Source organism: Dendrobium catenatum, unplaced genomic scaffold (genome assembly GCF_001605985.2).
Source record: "Dendrobium catenatum unplaced genomic scaffold, ASM160598v2 fragScaff_scaffold_365, whole genome shotgun sequence".
NCBI lineage: Eukaryota > Viridiplantae > Streptophyta > Magnoliopsida > Asparagales > Orchidaceae > Dendrobium > Dendrobium catenatum.
In genome coordinates, this window is record NW_021318827.1 from 694,829 (window position 1) to 713,908 (window position 19,080).

The 19,080-nt window shown below is 33.6% G+C and overlaps 1 protein-coding gene across 7 annotated transcripts in view; it reads right to left on the bottom strand.

Moving 5' to 3' along the window:
* The window catches only part of LOC110099700, a 40,527-nt gene extending 32,766 nt beyond the window's left edge, over positions 1-7,761 (bottom strand). For 4 of the 7 annotated variants that reach the window (XM_020826928.2, XM_020826935.2, XM_020826929.2 and 1 more), the window contains exons 1-2: positions 7,605-7,761; positions 6,574-6,645 (exon numbers count right to left, since the gene is read on the bottom strand). The gene's annotated coding sequence lies outside the window, so the exon portion shown is untranslated. Of the gene's footprint in view, positions 1-6,573; positions 6,646-7,592 lie in introns of all 7 variants that reach the window. The other 3 variants (XM_020826931.2, XM_028693788.1, XM_020826933.2) reach the window with 1 other exon arrangement.
* Between the last annotated feature and the right edge of the window lie 11,319 nt (positions 7,762-19,080).

Genomic DNA, 19,080 nt, shown 5'->3' on the forward strand with positions numbered 1-19,080 from the left:
GCTGATGGCACACTAGAGAGATATAAGGCAAGATGCAAAAGGGTTTACTCAAACGTATGGCATTGACTACCAAGAAACGTTTGCATCTGTGGCCAAGATGAATACTGTCTGAATACTACTCTCACTAGCAGCCAAGTACAATTGGCACCTGGAACAACTGGATGTGAAAAATGCATTCCTACATGGGGACTTAGAAGAAGAGATATTTATGGAAATACCACCAGGGTTTAAAGAAAAATCTGAAGGCAACAAAATCAAAATATGCAGACTGAAAAGGCTCTATATGGGCTCAAACAATCACCAAGGGCCTGGTTCGGAAAATTCTCTAAATTCATGCTCTTGAATGGGTATCAACAGAGTCAAGGGGATCATACACTATTCTTCAAACACTCAGACTCAGGGGAGTCACAATATTTAGTGTATGTTGATGATATTATTTTGACTGGAAGTAATGAAGAGGAGAAAGCCAGTTTAAGGAAAAATCTTGCTAAGGAATTTGACATCAAAGAACTTGGGAGACTAAAATATTTTCTCGGAATTGAAGTAGCTCATTCCAGCAAAGGAATCTTCATTTCACAACAGAAATATATCAAAGATCTTCTAAGAGAAACAGGTAAACTTGCCTGTAAGCCAGCACCAACACCAGTAGAACCTAATCTTAAACTGGGAGAAGCTAAAGAAGATCCAGATGTAGATAAAGGGGCCTACCAGAGACTTGTAGGGAAATTGATCTACCTCTCCCACACTAGACCAGACATAGCATTTGCTGTAAGCATGGTCAGTCAGTTTATGCAGAATCCAAAGCAGATTCACATGCAAGCGGTAGACAGGATATTGCACTACCTTAAAGGAAGACCAGGAAAAGGAATTCTCTTTAAGAGAGATCGTGAAATAACTCTAGAAGTATACACGGATGCTGACTACGCAGGATCACCGGTTGATAGAAGATCTACCTCTGGGTATTGCACATTTCTTGGAGGTAACCTAGTTACATGGAGAAGCAAGAAACAGAATGTGGTGGCAAGATCTAGTGCAGAAGCAGAATATCGAGCTATGGCCTTGGGAATATGTGAGCTACTGTGGATCAAAATAATCCTAGAAGATCTGAAGGTTAAGTGGGATGAGCCCATGAAGCTAAATTGCGATAACAAATCAACGATCAGCATAGCCACAATCCAGTCCAGCATGACAGGACCAAGCACATAGAAGTGGACCGACATTTTATTAAAGAAAAACTAGACAGTGGTCTAGTAAGTGTTGACCATGTATCATCAAAGGATCAACTTGCAGATTTCCTTACTAAAGGATTGGACAATTCTGTCTTCCTCCGTATGATTGACAAGCTGGGAATGACGGATCCATATTTCCCAGCTTGAGGGGGAGTGTTGAAATCCAGCCGTTCCTAGTACAAAGGATCCGACGGACACAAAGATCAATCCGTGGGATACTCTCATGGATCACGCCATAATGAGGGAACGAATTTAGGAAAGATTTTATTTTCTTATTTATGTATTAAATCTGCAATTTATTATTTCCGCATTAAAATATCTTGTATAGATCTATAAATAGGGAAGAGTGTAATGAACAACTATAAGCTTTTTCCCTCTCAAATTCTCAGTTTTAACAGTTTTCAAATTTTTTAATTAGACTAGCTCGCATAGGAATCCAGTCAGCCTTAGATCATGCAAGAATGAAGTTCAAAATTTTCTTCAAACATAAACCATAGTTTTCATTCATCACTCTAGCAAAATAAGTAATCCATATTAAACCCTAATGCAAATAAGGAAACTAGGAGACGAGGCAGCCCCTATCATCTTTGAGAAGTTGTTTTAATTACAGGATTAATGCAAGTAAACATCTTCTCATAATATTACATAATTATCCCCTCATAATTTAAAAATTCAAATTTTAATGAAATTTAAAATTTCAATTTTCCCGCTAAGTCCATAGAATAAAAACACAAACATACATAGTATTACAAAATAAAAATTACAGCATATAAAAATACTCAAATTCTAAGAAAAAAACTCCTAATAAATATTTATAATTTGATGTCTTCTTTATGCACTATTTGATAGGTCTAGATTTCTTATTTGCTCTGACTTCTTTTGATTGGTTCAAAAACTTTCTGTACTACATCACAAAAAGTTATTAAGCAATACTTGAAATCCTCCTAATATTTTAATATGCAAGAGACCATACATCTAATAAATGTAGTGAGATCAAAAATTCGTTGAGATCCACCCACTTTAAGACACATTAGTTCTACATCATCTTCCAATGAAAAAAAATTAGTTGTATGCAAATGGATCTTCAATGTGAAATACAAAGAAGATGGAGTTGTCAACTAATACAAAGTAGGATTTGTGGCAAAAGGTTACACTCAAACATATAAAAACCAAGACTTTTGAAAGCAAATAGATCTTCAATGTAAAATAAGAAGCAGATAGAAGTGTCAAAGGATACAAAGCAAGATTTATGGCAAAAGATTTCACTCAAACCCATGATATTGATTATCAAGAAACATATGCCCGAATTGCTGAGATGAAAACTATCTGAATAATTTTCTCTATTGCTGTAAATTTAGATTGGTCAATCTATCAAATAAATGTAAAAAATATCTTCCTAAATAAGGATCTAGAAGATGAAGTCCATAAGCTAATACCTCTTGGATTTAAGAATAATAGAAATATGATCCAAGTCGGTAGACTCAAGAAATCCTCATTTAGCTTAAAACAATCATCAGAACTTGGTTCAATAAATTCCTTGTGGTGGTTAAAAGATATGGCTACTCTCATGGATAATCTAAGCACACTTTATTTACCAAGAAACAAGCTTAAGATAATTTCTATCATAATCATACAAGTTAATAGCATCATCTTGATAGGGGACCTTGAATAAGAGATAAACAAATTGAAGTGTGTACCTTCTAAAAAATATAAAATCAATGATCTTAACGTATTGAAATGTTTTCTTGGCACGAAATAAGCAAGATAAAGCAAAGGAATAACTATCTCGTAACAACAACACACCTTGGACTTACTAAAGAAAGCTGCTACGCTTGGATGTAAACCCGCAAACACACCAATTGATACATTAAACAAAATTGGAAGAAAGCAAGTTCAACCCTTGTTGGAAAAGAAAGGTACCAATGATTAGAAGAATACTTATCTACCTATATCACAATATACCTAATATTTGCTTTATTGTTAGTGTTATTAATCAATTTATGAATAACCCTATAAAAGAGCACCTCATGCCATTTACAGGATACTAAGGTATCTCAAAAAGGCACCTCAAAAAAGCTTATTCTTCAAAAAGGCGACTAACACAGGGATTGAAATCTTCACAGATGTTGATTGGGCTAGATCTATGAAAGATTGAAAATTCATATTTGATTATTATTCATTTATATGGGAGAATTTACTTACATTGGGAAGTAAAAAGTAGCTTGTGAAAGCTTAAAGCACTATTGAAGAAAAATTTAGAGCCATAACCTATGGTATTTGTGAAGGTATGTAGCTTAAACATCTTCACAAAGATTTAAGTCATTCCTCAACAAAAACTCTAATAATGTTTGACAACCACGCTACTATTAGCATGGCTAAGAACCCAATCCATCATGATCGAACTAAGAATAGTGAATTGAATAAATAATTTATAAAAGAGAAAATGGATAAAAAAATCATCCAAATGAATTACACTCCAACATAACTTTAGATGGTTAATATCCTCATTAAAGCTCTCAATCAATCATAACTTTATAACTTTATTTCCAAACTAGGAATGATTAATATATATTCCCAACTTGAGGGGGTGTAGAAATCCTAGTCCTGCACCATCATGGCAATCAGCGACACCTACATTATTGATGACTCCACTAAAAAAGTGTGGATTTACTTTTAAAATATAAACTTAATGTCTTTGATGCTTCTAAAAGGTGAAAAAGAATTGTAAAAAGTGAGTCTAATGCAAAATAAAGTGCCTAAAGCTAGACAATGGAGGTAAGTATCATAGTAAGAAGCTCAAAGTCTTTTGTATGACTAGTGGGAACTATACTGAAAAGGCATATCCAGCAATCCTATAAAAAAATGAAATTGCTAAGCATATAAACAGGGCCCTAAATGAAAAAGAAAGGAGCATAAATTTGCCTGCAGGATTGCCAAATAATTTTGGGCGAATATTATAAGCATTACAACTTATATGATCAGCAAAACCTCAATTCCTTTGTGAAGTAAGGACTGTCTAGAGTTTCTAATAGAGGTAATATGAGATGCAAAATCATGATAAAAGCACATAAAATCAGCATATTAAGACTTTTAATTTTAAATAATTATTTACTATCTTCAATGAAAATTTAAATATATGATGGAAATAAATTTAGACAAAAAAACTAATGGCCTTTTACTAGAAACTCAAGATTAAGAAAGCCACACAAATATTTTGAAATTCATGAATCTGATAAAAACTACATTGTAAAAAATTTGACTAAATTGCTCTTCCAAACCAATAACAAAAAATAGCAGAAGGAAGTAAAAGAAATGAAAGAATTAAGCATAAAGTAATGTCACACTATTACAAGAATATTACCTCTACAGTAATTTTTTAAGTCTCTAACTTGATCAAAAAAAAGTAAATATTCAAACCAGAAAGAATAGCACATGCAACTTAAAATTATAATTAAGTTTTTTAAAAAGAATTAAACAAATATTTAAAATCATAAATATAGTGAAGCAAGCATGGTGGTGCCAGAGGCAAGCACGGTGGTGCCAGAGGCAAGCACGGTGGTGCCAAAAGATATTCTACTATTATGAACAAGGATACAAATCAAGTTTCTTTTGATAGTAACTCTCTAAGTCACTTAAATTGTAGTTAGGTTCATTTACTAACCTTCTTCTTTATTTAAAGGGGATTGTTTTTAAAAGAAGATTCAAATGTGCTCCTTTTAAATAATAGTGGAAATATTTTTGTATTTGATCATCTGCTAATGATTACAATAATGTTGGCCACATGCATAGGTGATATATTCTCATTCAAACTGTGTTTTCTTAGGTCTTTTGTGTTGAGTTTTTGAGCTATAATAAATTTTCATCACTTTCCTCCACTCAGTTTTTCATTACCCTTCATAAGGTTCTTATTGGCCTTGAAAAGGCGTTTGATTAAGTACTACTAAAATTAAATAAAAGGTGTGTGTCAATGGTATCACTTGTAAAAATATACATATGATGTAACAGTTACTAATCTTAGATGTAATTGTGGAGTGACCAAAAATTCTCAATCATAACAAGATTATATTAAGGATCAACATTGAGTTCATATCCTTGCATTTTATAAGGAGATTCTTATGAAAGATATTCAACATGTGGTAGCTTACTGTATGCATTTTAGATGTCATAGTTCTAATCAATGAGATATATGCAAAAATAAGTCAAATTTATAACAGAGAAAATAATTATAATCTAGGATGAATAAAATAAAGATTTATCATGTGATATGTAATATTAGTAGATATAATAATTATTATTGTAAAATAATAATATTAGAAGATAAAGTGCTACACTCATATAATTGATTCAATATTGTAGATCTATCATACAAAAAGAATAGTGATATTGATCATAACATAATTTCTCAAGTTATTGTTCAGTGGTTCAAATGGAGGAGCACCTGAGAAGTAATATACAATAAGATTATATCATGGACATCTCAAATAAATTACAATATTGCAACTAGGCTAATGATATTATAGTTGAGCAGTACAGAAGTGAGAATGTTAACACAGATGTGTGGTAAAACTAGAAAGAATATATCAACACTGAAATAGAAAATATTAGGGATTGAATAAGACTAAAACAGAAAGGATAAAACGATACAAGCATACTCCTTAAAACCAGAATATAAAAACACTCGAATTAGACATGAGAATAAATCAACATAAAAGTAAACACATTGCAAAAGTTTACAAAGTTTCATACTTCATGCATATCATCGCAAACATATATTGGAAAATTTAGCAATCTTAATATCACCATGACAGGCTTGCAAGTAGCATTGATAAATTACTTGAGACCCTTTGAACACAATTGAGTGGGAGTGATCGATACCAAATAAGTGGAGTTCAATTCCAGATAACTTTCCAAATCAATTGCTATAGTGGATATGAAGAGCTGATTTGGTTGGATCTCAACTTCCAATCTGGATCAGATTTAAAGACAACAAAAAAAAGATTATATCAATTAAAGATATACAACGGCTTTAAGAAACTTCAAGATATACAGCAGCTTTAAGCATAGACAGTGGATTATAATCAACAATCAAAAGAATCTTAAACTAAAGAAGTATATGAAATAGAACCAAGATTAAGTTTAAATCACAAAATTTAGATCAGTCAGCTCAAGTCAACAAGATAATAAATAACGAATCCTAGAGGTTCCAGTTCAAATCTAGTAAAAGAAACTCCAAATGGAATCTGATTCTGTATTCAGTGGTAAAAGTCTACAAACTTAAAGCACTAGGCTTGCTAGAACCATTAACAAAAGACTAAATAAAAGGGGGATAAGAAAGCAAACCAACCTCAAGGTGCTCTAATGCAGTGATGCTTGTTGATTACAGCAAAGAACAACATCAGTGATTGAAATTTTTGTTCTGCAGGCAGAAACCAGATTAAGAGGAAATGGGTACAATTTAGTAAATACATACAGCAGGTCCATTAAAAGCAGACAGGAATCTACTTCATCAGCTAAGCCTCATTTATTTAACAGCATTAACTAACTAATTAAAGTATAAAAACTATAGTCTAGCTTCATCAAAACAACCGAATAACATGAAGGGATTATGTTCCTTCTAAAACCACTGCTAAAAAACTATTAAAGGGGAAATTTTTGAGTCAGGATATCAGGACCAAAAATTTTGACAAATGTGGATTGCCAAAGCACAAATTTTTATGTAGACGGAATTCCATCTCAAAAACTTTGATAAACATCCAAGAACTTCATCAACTACACCAGCCGACATCCGCAAAGGCGTAAAAAAGAAGAGGAAGAACGGGAAAAAATAAATGCAATACAATTACAGGAAGATAAAAAATGAGTAATTTCCTTCTGTAATTTCGATTAAGCATTGATGAAAACCGGAATGACAGCTACGCCCAGAATGTCAAAGAAAAATTGAAGCCAAAAACACCTTCAATTTCTCAAAAAGGAATTAAACAAAAGAACTGCATCATCTACAGACAGCGATGTCATTTCCACAATTCTCACCCCGAACGACAACGCGGCAGGAATTACGGTACAGGTATGAGATACTAAAAAAACCGAAGAACTATAGAGGATAACAAATAAGTAGGAATTCAGAAACAATTCTGCAGAAAACGACCAACAAAGCCGGAAGGGAGAATAAACGCCTCCAACTCAGTTTCCAGTAGCAGAGAACAAAAGACACCAAAATATACACAACGGCGCCGCATGAACAGATGCAGGACATGCAAAATCCACGGGAAAGAAAATTTTCTCTTGCATTAAACAAGAACAAAATTAGCAGAGACACGAGAAGAGATATCCAATACGCTAATCAAATAATTAGTAAAGGCATACGCGCAGTCGCACTTGGAATCGTCGGCAGTTGGTTTGAGATCCCGAAAGCTGCGAAGCTGATAAGGCTAGGGCTGCCGCTGCGGCTGTGACGAGAACCAAAGAGAAGCCAGCAAAAGCAAATTTGATTATGTGAAGGAGCGACGCATAGAAGAAAAAAAATCGGGAGGCGACAGGGCGCACATTAGATTGGCCGGTGCTGGGTAGTCCGGGCGGCCAGTCACCACTTCCCGGGCCGGCCCACTGTGGGGCCCGCATCGTCACGATGCGATCGGGCGGACGGGGGTCGCCACGTTGGGTCCAAGTCCACGTCGGCAACGGCTCGTCACCGTTCGTGGTGCGCGGTCAGTGGGCCTTTATATTTCTTTTATATTAAAACACTGCAGCAGCGTGACAGCGTTTTTTTTTTCTTTTATTTATTTATTTGAGAATGATGAGAGCCGTAACATAAAATATTAAACTTTAATAAATGCTTTTATAGATTATATGACAGAAACTTGTTATTGCAAAAAATATAATTATATTTTATTATTTTTTATTTCACTGATATATAAAGGTATTTTTAAAATTAAGAGTGTTTAGAGAGCTTGCAATTATTAATAAAAAGAATTATAAAATTATTATGAGATAAATAATTTTGTAATTATTATAAATATTAGAATTTTTCTTATTTAAGGAAGTTTGAGAAAAAAATTATGTAGCTATTACTCTTTGACAAATTTATTCACATAAATTATTTTATCATCACATAAATAAAAAAAGCATAAATTGTAATTAAATAGAAATATGATGGTGCAGTATAAAAAGTAGAATTTAAAAAAAAAAACTAATTTTAAAAACAATATCAAAATTATTGTGGGTATATATATATATATATATATTACTTACAATTACTATACTTTAGTATATTTATTAGGGTCCAATTGGGACTTATCGTTTACTCAATGTAACTTAATTTATTAAAATTTATAATATGATTTATATAAAATAAAAACTTTAGGATATTTTTGTCATAGATTTCTCACTATTTGTTTTAACATTGTATTATTGCTTTAACCTTTTTATCGAAAGTCACTTTAATATATGTTGGATAAAATGGTGTTTTATAGGAAGAAGAATAAAATAATACATTTTGTATCATCTTTTTCCTTCTTCCATCCTGATGTGGTATTTGAGACCTTCCCCTTCCACCACTTCTCCTTTCTCTAGGACTCTTTTCTCTTCGCAGTCATGAACACTCCGCTTGTGGCTACCATCAGCAACGGGCTAAGTATCGACGCTCCCCTCAACCCCTATTACATTCATCACTCTAACAATCAGAATGTCGCTCTGTTCTCACAAATCTTTACATGAGACAATTATTCCTTATGGAATCGAGCCATGGTGATTACCCTGTTCGCTAAGAAAAGACTAGGTTTTATTGAAGGTTCAATCAAACCACCATAAGGTATGGAACAAAGCTTGTCTAATTCTTGGATATAAAACAATAATATAGTGATTTCTTGGAGTCTTAACTGTGTATCTCAAGAGATTTCTACTAGTCTTTTCACTTTTGTATTCTAATATTGTGTGAGAAATTTGGATTGATCTTAGAGAAAGATAGATTTCAACAAAATAATTAACCCAAAAATATTCTAATTACGCCATGAATTAATCAACTTAAGACAAGAGAAACTGTCAGTTGCATTATACTACTCAAAGCTCAAATGTTTATGGGATGAATTAAGCAACTACCGCCCTATTTGTTCCTATGATAATTGTACTTGTAGGGGAGTTAAGCAACTTACACAATTCTATCAAATTGAATATGCATGTAATGTGCCTCTAAATGGGACTCGATGAATCTTTAGTGCAAGTTGCAGTCAAATCCTCCTCATGGATCCTATTCCTAATATTAGCCTGTGTTTTTGCTCTCTTGTTACAAGAAGAATGACAATGTGATTTGGGCCAACAACTTTTTCAATGGAATTAACACTGATGGAGTCATGTTTTCCATCAAGAACAAATGTCACCAACCCATCAAATCAAAAGAATGAAAGGAAAATCAAAAAAGAAAATTGCTTATTGTACTTATTATAGGTTTCATGGACACACTAAGGAAAAATGTTACAAGCTTCATGTATATTCTACGGGTTACAAGTAAAATCATAATTCCCTTGTAAATTTTTTTTCAAGGGCTACGATAGAGAATTCTCCAATAAATATGATCTCCAACGTTTCCACTAAAAATGTTACAATATTTCTAAAAATATGATTTCCACTAATAATATTTGAGTTGTGAGATGATGCATTAGTTCTTATAAGCGCCCATACGGAGTTTTTTATAGCTCTATAACTTTATAATTTAATGATTTCACTCACTAACAAAATGCAAGTTTGAGCTAATCATCAACGAAACATAAATTAAATAACACATAATCTAGCACAATATTTATACGTACCAGATTTTCATTTCAACTTAATTTTTGTGAGTTCATTAATGAATAATAAGAAGCATATTTTCATCTTTTTTACTGATCATTTTGTGATCAAGAAATTCACAGCATGAGGATAATTAGCATGAGTGAAAGATCCACGAATTATTTATCTTAATCCTTAAAATCATACACTCTGCACAATTCTTCTCAAGAGAAACCAAGCCATTAATTTCTTGAATGGCACAATGCCATGAATATTGAACTCAATGCCGTCATTAAAAATGGTTCATCATGGACTTACCCCAAAGGAAGCATGTCATTTGGTGTAGATGGACTTATAAGATCAAACACAATTCCAATGGATCCATAAACAAAACTAAAGCTTGTCTAATTGTTAAAGGTTACATGCAACAATAAATAATAGATTTTCTTGATGCTTTTTCCCCAGTGGTAAAATGGTTATTGCAAAACTTCTTTTTGCCCTTGTAGTCAATCAAAATTGGGTTCTAAATTAACAAGATATCAACAATGCTTTTTCATTGGTGATTTACTAGAAAAATTATACATAGAATTGCCTCTTAGTTATCAAGGTGAGGGGAGATTTTTCACAAAAGGTCATAAATCTGTTTGTAAACTTCACAAATCAATTTATGGTCTAAAATAAGGCTCTCGATAGTGGTAATCAAAATTTTATAACTAACTTTTTTTTTTATTCAATCGAAATCATATTACTCTTTGTTCACAAAAGGAATAGGTTTGGACTTTGTTGCTTTAATGGTTTATGTTTATAGCTACCATTAATTCCTTTAAAAAAATTTACTTACTCAGTTTCAACTCACTAATCTAGTTGAAATAAAATACGTTCTTGAGTTTGAAATTGCTCGATCAAAATATGAAATTGTTCTATCCCAATGTCATTATTTTTGTTACTAGACGACACATGATTGTTAGCTTATAAACCGACTAATAATCCCATTGATCCTACTAACAAGTTAAATGCTTCCGACCGGAACCTTCTTCCTAATGCATCACAATATAGAAGACTAATTGGAAAACTATTACATCGCATTTTGTCTCACAAATATTACTTTCACTGTTCATAAATTTGTGTCAATGTATGTCTAAACACGGAACACCTCACATGATAGCAGTACATCACCTCCTACGTTATTTAAAGTCTACATCAAGATAAGCTTTTTCTAATGCATATTGGGGATCTCGCTCGGATACACATAAATAAGTTAAGTGAATTTTGCTTTTTTTTTTTTTTTTTTTTGGATACTCCATTATCACTTGAAAATCAAAGTGCACTTGCATCCACAGTCCACCAGTTATTTTGGATTGATCAACTTCTACTTAATTTTCACATAAATATAGCAAGACACATCCTCCTTTTGTGACAATTAAATAGTTGTTCACTTTTTCACAACTTCAACGTAGAATGAATATTATATTAAAATAAATAATATATATTTTTAATTATCGCACTATTTAAATATTATGTATATTGTTGTTGTTTTACACTATTAAATATAATAAGACTTAATATAGGCTAAAAAAATTCTAACAAATAAATAAAATTATGAAAACTTATGTGGAAATTAAAATGATGTAAAAATAGTTCCATACGGCTCCCATTCATTAGAATTAATGCTGTGGGGCTTAGCAAGGGGACAAAAGGCCCTTCTAGTTGTTGATATCTACGATTCTGCCATTCCGTCAAGGCTGTAAATTTGCAGAACTTTGGTTTGGTGAGCCGCGGCGAGCCAGCGCTGACCGTTCAGCGTATGGAGACCACAATTCCGAATTCTGTTATCGCACGACAACAAACACGTTAATTGTTTCAGATTGGTGTGCTCTGTTTTCAAATTGCCAGATGATTTATTGGCAGATTCATTGTAGGTACTAAAACCAATGATATGGTGACAGATGGAGCATAATGATTGTATTTTTCACAATGATTTTTTTTTTTGTTGGCTTCTTTGGATTATTTTTTTTGGCAAATCGCTTATTAGCTGTGTTTATCTAATGGGGGTCCAACTTCATATAGCCAATAAGGATTTCTTCTACATTTGATGGGTATAGGAAATTCTTATTTGATCAAATATTAGTTTTCATGAAAATTTTGAATTTATATTAGAAAAATCTTCACAAATTCATTTTGGAATTAAACACAACAATCCTATATCCTACTATGTAGGGTTTGATTGAATCTTTTTTTTTTCGTCGTGTCATAATTCTGGAATTAAATGATATCATGAATTTTAAATTTATCGTTACAATGACAATCTTGTGATAGCTCCACCGAAGTTGAATTCATCCAACTCAGAGCATAATAATACAGTTGAATTAGTTGAACTGACATAATGGATGTTGCACAGTCCTAAGCCTATCACAAGTGTATGGCTTTGTTTGGGACAAGTTTTGAATACAACTTTTCGATGCTTTCAAGATTTTTTTTTACTCGAAAGCTACTTTTAAAAGCAGTAAGATACTTTTCCTTAGCAAAGCCTATGTCACGCACCCACACAAAGTGCCTGGGAGGTGGTCAATGCCAACACTACTACTCTGATGATCATAGAGGTTGTCAAACTAGCTCCTAACCCCTTCTCATTGAGTGCAACATGGTCAGAGACCCATTCAAACATTTCAATAATAGTTTAATTTCAAACTTTATTGCAGGTCTAAAATCTCTAGATCCCTAGAATTTCTGAGCAGTAAATATTGGATTACACTCTGTGAGGCAACTATATTAACAAAAAAATTAATCCTAATCATCAATTTTGGAGACCGCAAAATATGATCATTACACTTTGCTGAAATTATTTTATCTCATACATGATGTTGATTAACCAGTAATCAAAGGCATTAATTTTCTCTTAGGTGTTAGAATCTGAATATTTTGATACAAATATTGTGTCATATTATCACCATTTTTCAAGAACCTAATTAGCATCCCTAAAAGTAGTCTAAATTATTCCCATCCATTTGATCGCAAAATTGTAATCTATCAACTCCATAACACATTACAACAAGATCTTTAAAATTGTTAAATTAATTCATCAATCAAATACTTATATTCAATGATCATCATCACATCTCAACCTCGCTTGTAGTATAACATCATTTTTTATTTAACTACATAAGTTCCATTAATAGCTATATTGTTCACTCCCCTTTGAACAACTTTGTCACCTACTTCATAGTTGATCACATTACTTGTTCCTCCTTAAGCAACTTTGTTACCCAAACCACAACTAACTACAATGCTTGATTTTTTAGCAAGCTTTCACTGCACAACCAATCATATTTGTTGCTTCTCTTTAGGCAGCTTTGATGCTTGCTCTATAGTTAGGCACATTGCTCGCTCTTCTATGAATAACTTCAGTAATCACTTCATAACTAGGTATGATTCTAGATCTATTTCAAGCAGTTTTATTGCTCACTCCTTTTAAGTTAGCTTCATCACTTCATGAATGGCCCCATCATTCATGCCCTTCTAGATAACTTTGCAATTTTTCCTGTAAATAGCAATGTTGCTCATTCTTGTTCCAAAATTTTCATTACCGCTTTATCACATGTCACATAATTTACTACCTTATTACACTATATAGCGGATTAGAAAAATATCTTCTTTCCAAACTAGTTTCATCAATAACTAACAATGCACTAAAATATTCTTATAAATATATCTTTATTTTAAACATTTCAATAAAATACTAACAAGCAAAACAATTGATTGAGACAATAGAATAAAGTGGGCAAAATAAATATTTGAGAAAACTAAAAGAATGAGCAAAGAAAAAGTAACAGTAAAAGCAAGGATATTCAAAATTTGAATTACAAATGGATTAGATTTGATTCTAAAAATATATATAAATAAAACAATTTCATAACTATTTCATTATACTTAACAAAAGTTAACAATATGATAAACAAAGTGTTTATGCATGCATATTTATGAAGGGTTTATGTTTGCTACAGTTTTTTATAAAGGTGTTTATAAAATTGTAAAAAAGTAACTTTTTAGTACAGAAATTCTTCGAAATCAATGAAAAATAGTAGCAAAATAAAAATTTAGGTTATGATATGAAAGTAATATGGTAAGAAAACTATTCCAACTGAAGCATAAGATAGTTTTTTACCAGATAAAAAGTTGCTTTAGAAAATAATAAAAAAGCTATTTCAAATAAAGCCTATAGTAATGTTTTATTTGAAACATCTTTTTTACTATTTTCTAAAGTAGCTTTTTCGTGACCCTCTTGTCACTAATGGTAGCTCTCCAAAGGTGATTAATGACCCAGGTTCCTCTTCCATGATCCAACCAACTTCCATCCACCCCTAATTGAGAATGAGCACTCTTATTCTGTAATCAAGCAAAGTGAGAAAGAAGAGGAAAATCTAGAAAGCTATGTGCCTCGGAGTCTTTTAACTTCAAGAACTAGGAGACAAAAGAAGAATAATTCCAATGAACTTATTGGATGGAAGATGGGTAGCCCCCTCTCCTTAAAAGTCACAAGTGGAGAAGTTAGTGAACATGCCAAGCTAGTTGCTTCATCTAGGGATGACGATCTCTCCAATTTACTGTTCAAGTTTTCCACTGAAGCTTTCCTCCATCACCCAAGCAGGTTTGGCCCAAGGAACGATAGAGTCTCTAAGACTCATTTTGCTAAGGAACTTCAACGTTTGGCACAAATTGCTGATCATCCAAGGAGCAAAAAGAGGAGGTGGTGGGGGTGACTCTCTCTAAGGTGATTAATGTTGAGGTTCTCTGAAGGGTCTTGTAGGGGGCGTCATGATCTTGCTAAGTCACTGTCGGAGCACCAAGATACTTTTCAGCCCTTTAGGTTGTTTCAATCTTTCTCAATGTATAAAAAATAAAGTAGCTTTTCATACATAAATTTATTGGACTAGATTTTTTTTTTTTCAAAATAAAAGTCAAAAAAAAAATTTCAAGTAATTTTTTTATTTTTCATTTGATTTATTATTTTTTATTATATTATCATAATAAATGTTTGAATAAGTATAATCTTTATCTCCTTTATAATAAATGAGCCGGCATGTGAGCTAGCTCCAAGTCTTTGAATTAAGCTCGATGTTGAGCTCGAACTCAATTAGAAAATTAAGCTCAAGCTTAAGTTGATGATGGCTCGAACTCTGCTCGACTCGTTTGCTCCCATAAAATTTATTATCCTATAATTTTTCAAAAAATAGAGTCGTTATATCGTTCGAAAATTCAAATAAAAAAAAAATCGTCACATTTATCTTTAGAAGACTTCGTCACATAAGGAAGCCGTCAACAAAAATTTTCCAAAGTTGTCATTAAAATCCTTATCAATATTTAAACAATAATTATCGTAAAGATGAGGGAGACGGTGAAAGGACGAAGAAAGAGACACCTAATCAGCAGCAGAAGAAAACAACAAAAACTAACATTTCTATAAAAAAATAGAAGAGAAAAAGTTTGCGAAAGGGGAAGTAGGGGTGAGTCAGTAGATGCCGCACGTCTTTCAGTTCTTTTTTTGGTTTTCTTTGGGAAAATTTCTAGTTCAAAATAAAACGAAGAATCCGTTAACTAGTAAGCTTTATTTGGCGAGAATATGACTTTTTATTAAGATAATTATAATTAAATTTATCATGTATATTATAATTTATTTTGAAAAAAATAAATAGTGATTATTTATAGTTATTATATTCTAATAGATGTGTATTGTATCAAGTAATGATATTTTGTATATGCATTAAGTTTCTTTTTGTTATTCCTTAGGTAGAACTTACCGCTTCTATCATTGGCTGGAAATTTTTACTTTCGGATTTTCTTTTGTAGTCTAAATAGAGGAGAAATTATTATGTGCTCAATTCAGAAAAAGAGATACGTCTAGATATGTAAGTATATATATATATATATATATATATATATTGTGTACACTCATAATTCAGATATATAATTACATTCAGACTCCACATGTAATAATTTCTCTAAATATAGAGCATTGTAAAGTGAGGTGTAGTTTTTTATTGAATAAAATTAAACCACTCTAGACTTAGGGGTGTCAAAATGGGTCGGATTCGAGTCGAACATGAGTTGACCTGGGTCTAAATGAGTCAACCCAAACCTAACTCGATTTAGCAAACGGATCGGGATTTTCAACTCAAACCCGGCCCGTGTGGGTTACTGGGTTGACCCGACTCGACCGCGAACCCGAATGCGAACAGGCAGGTTAGGATTCGACCGTTCGAGGCTTCAACTTCGCACTGCAACCTGCAAAAGCAAGAGTCAAATGACATGTGACATCGGATTGAAAAACAATGAGAAAAAGCATCTTCAAAAGGCCCTAAGTTTATGCCTAAGTAATGTTTCACCATTGCTTATGTATTCTACTGCTATAGTTAGAAAAAACCTAAAAATTGTGGTGCTTGGATTTAATAATTAATCGTAATGTGTCTTCAATTCTAATGTAATAAGAGTGCAAATGTATTGAATTTGAGTGACTTCAAATATTATTATTTGGCTCTGCTCGCTAAGCTAACAAGCTAATATTTTCTATTTGTATTTGACTCATTGGAGTCGTTAACAAATATAAAATTTACTTGAAAAGCAAATAGAAATTAAAGAATATGCTTATCAACACATAGATATATCTGTATATTCATATATACATAAATATATGAATTTTTTTTTTTGATAAAATTTAATTTTATTAATAAAACCAAAGAAGGATACAGCCCACGAAAATGTAAGCATCAGAAAAGACCACATAAACCAAAAAGAAAAAAATACAAGCTAAAAAATGGCTAAGAGAACGGCCAAGGCTTCCAGCGTCCAAGACGTCATGCACGGACCGTCCAGTTAGTGTAGATAATAACCTAAGAAGCCGTCCTGAAATCCACACCAACGATTGCCACCAGCAAAAACGACCGGGACACGAGCCCCGACCACATCATTGCCTTTAGCCTCATATAGCTGCAAATGGAACAGTAAAGCCAAACGAGTCCGAGGTGGAACAACAAGAAAAACAACCAAACATAAATGAAAACTCATCGTCTGTGTCGACCTCTTCCCCAAAATTTCCCACGAGAGGCAACATTTGCATTACGCACAAGAGAAAAATCATTTTCAGTCTCATGAAATTCAGATTCCGATTCATCATCCGACAAATCCGACGAATCAATGAGCCAATCTCCCTGTTTACGAATCACCAAACCAGAGGAATTACCCAAACATGTAGCCATCGCTTGAGCATCAATCTCATTTACTGGAACCTCAACTAAGCTGTTATTAGGAGTACCATCCAGACAATCCAGAGGCGGAGACTCATTCTCAATCCCAACAGGAGCAACAGACACGAAATCATCAGCATCACCTTCCGAATTTATTAACACTTTCATTTGAATTCACTACACCCAGAACAGGCAAAACATTAGAAATCGCAACATTCACCGGATCAGCGCCCACCTCCGGCACCAGAACAAAATTCGGAGAAACCAAATTCACATCCGCACTAGTAGAACCGGCCAGCAAACCCGAGGGAATAAAAGGAATAGCATTAGGCGACAAAACACAGTCATCAGCATCATTCGTCAAAATAGCACTGTCCCCAACCACCACCGGGCACTTACAGTTACTAACACCCACCGGATCACCCAAAGTAACAGGGTAAATCCCAGCAGCAGGAGAGCTGCCCGCAGGCCCAACAGCGGACAAATCCACCCCAACAAACTCAAAATTTTCAAAAACATTAACCACATTTTTCGGCACGGGATGTGAAACACCCTTACCGTCAATCACAGCACCTAAAATTGGTAAATTTTCAACTGGAATAACCAAAATAGCAGAGATACCAGACACAACATCAGATTTACACTTACCAGAAAAATGCCCTAAACATTTACAAACACTACAAAATTGAGGAAACTCATCAAAAACTACCTCTTGAACATACCCTAAAGAATCAGAGCCTAACCAAACTTGCTTAGTGTAAGTTTTCGTAATATCAATTTCAACTAAAACACGTGCATTCGATGGACGAGAGCCAACTGACGTCGCTTCATCAATTTTCAGAGGTTTGCTAAATAACTCACCAAGCCCAAACAGAATCCTTGGCGCAAAGAAGTGAGGGCGAAGATGAGGAAAAGATATCCATATCGGGATTATCGGAGACTCCACACTGATATCTAAAGTAGGAGACCATTTCATAAGTTTCATAAAACAATTGAAAACCAGATAAGAACGGTGGCAAAATACCCTACAATAGTCTAGATCATTGGCTAACTTAATCAAAATATGGGTATTATCCAAAACCGTAACAGACACTTCTCCGTTCAGCTTCAAATTGAAAAAAAATTTGCGAATAGCATCGAGAGGGGGACGCTTCGACGGGAAAAACCAACTAACAAAAAACGAAAAGGTTCAGCCAGATCCTTGATTTCCTCATCGGAAACCCAAAGGGGCGGAAGACCACGAAAGGTAGAGTGCCTCAAATCCAGAAAAGAGGAAGTAGATCCAGCAAGAGCTTGAAGAAAGGACTTAGAATGAGAGATTCCCCAAAAAAAATCGGGATCTTTAAGTTTAATCGGCGGCATGCCGGCAAGGCCGGAAAAAAGAAAGGCAAACCATGCTAATAAACTCCAGAAACAAAGGAAGGAGAATAGAAAAACTTTCCTTAGCCAGAGTAGCGGATCCCCTCGCCGGTGGGGGCAAAAAGCCCAAGCAGCTCGAGAAAACAAAACCCTAGCAGAGCGTCGGGAGAAAAGGAGGAATACATGAATATATACAGTGGCGGAGCCATAAATTTTGTTCAGGGGGGGCTAATTTATAATAGTTATGTTCGCCGTCTTATTTGGAATGTTAGAATATATCAAAAATAGTTCCGTTTGTCGGCTCATTATCGAAGTCAAGAGGAACTGTAAGATCAAAATTAAGAATGCAAATAAAATGACCCTTAGAGCTTAGAAGACATGCAAAAACATCAAGCCACAGACGGCCTTCGTTTGGGGGCGAGAGAGTAGCGAAATGGAAAACGAAAGCCATACTTGAGGTCGTGACTCGCGAGAGGAGTAAAGGGGAAAACGAA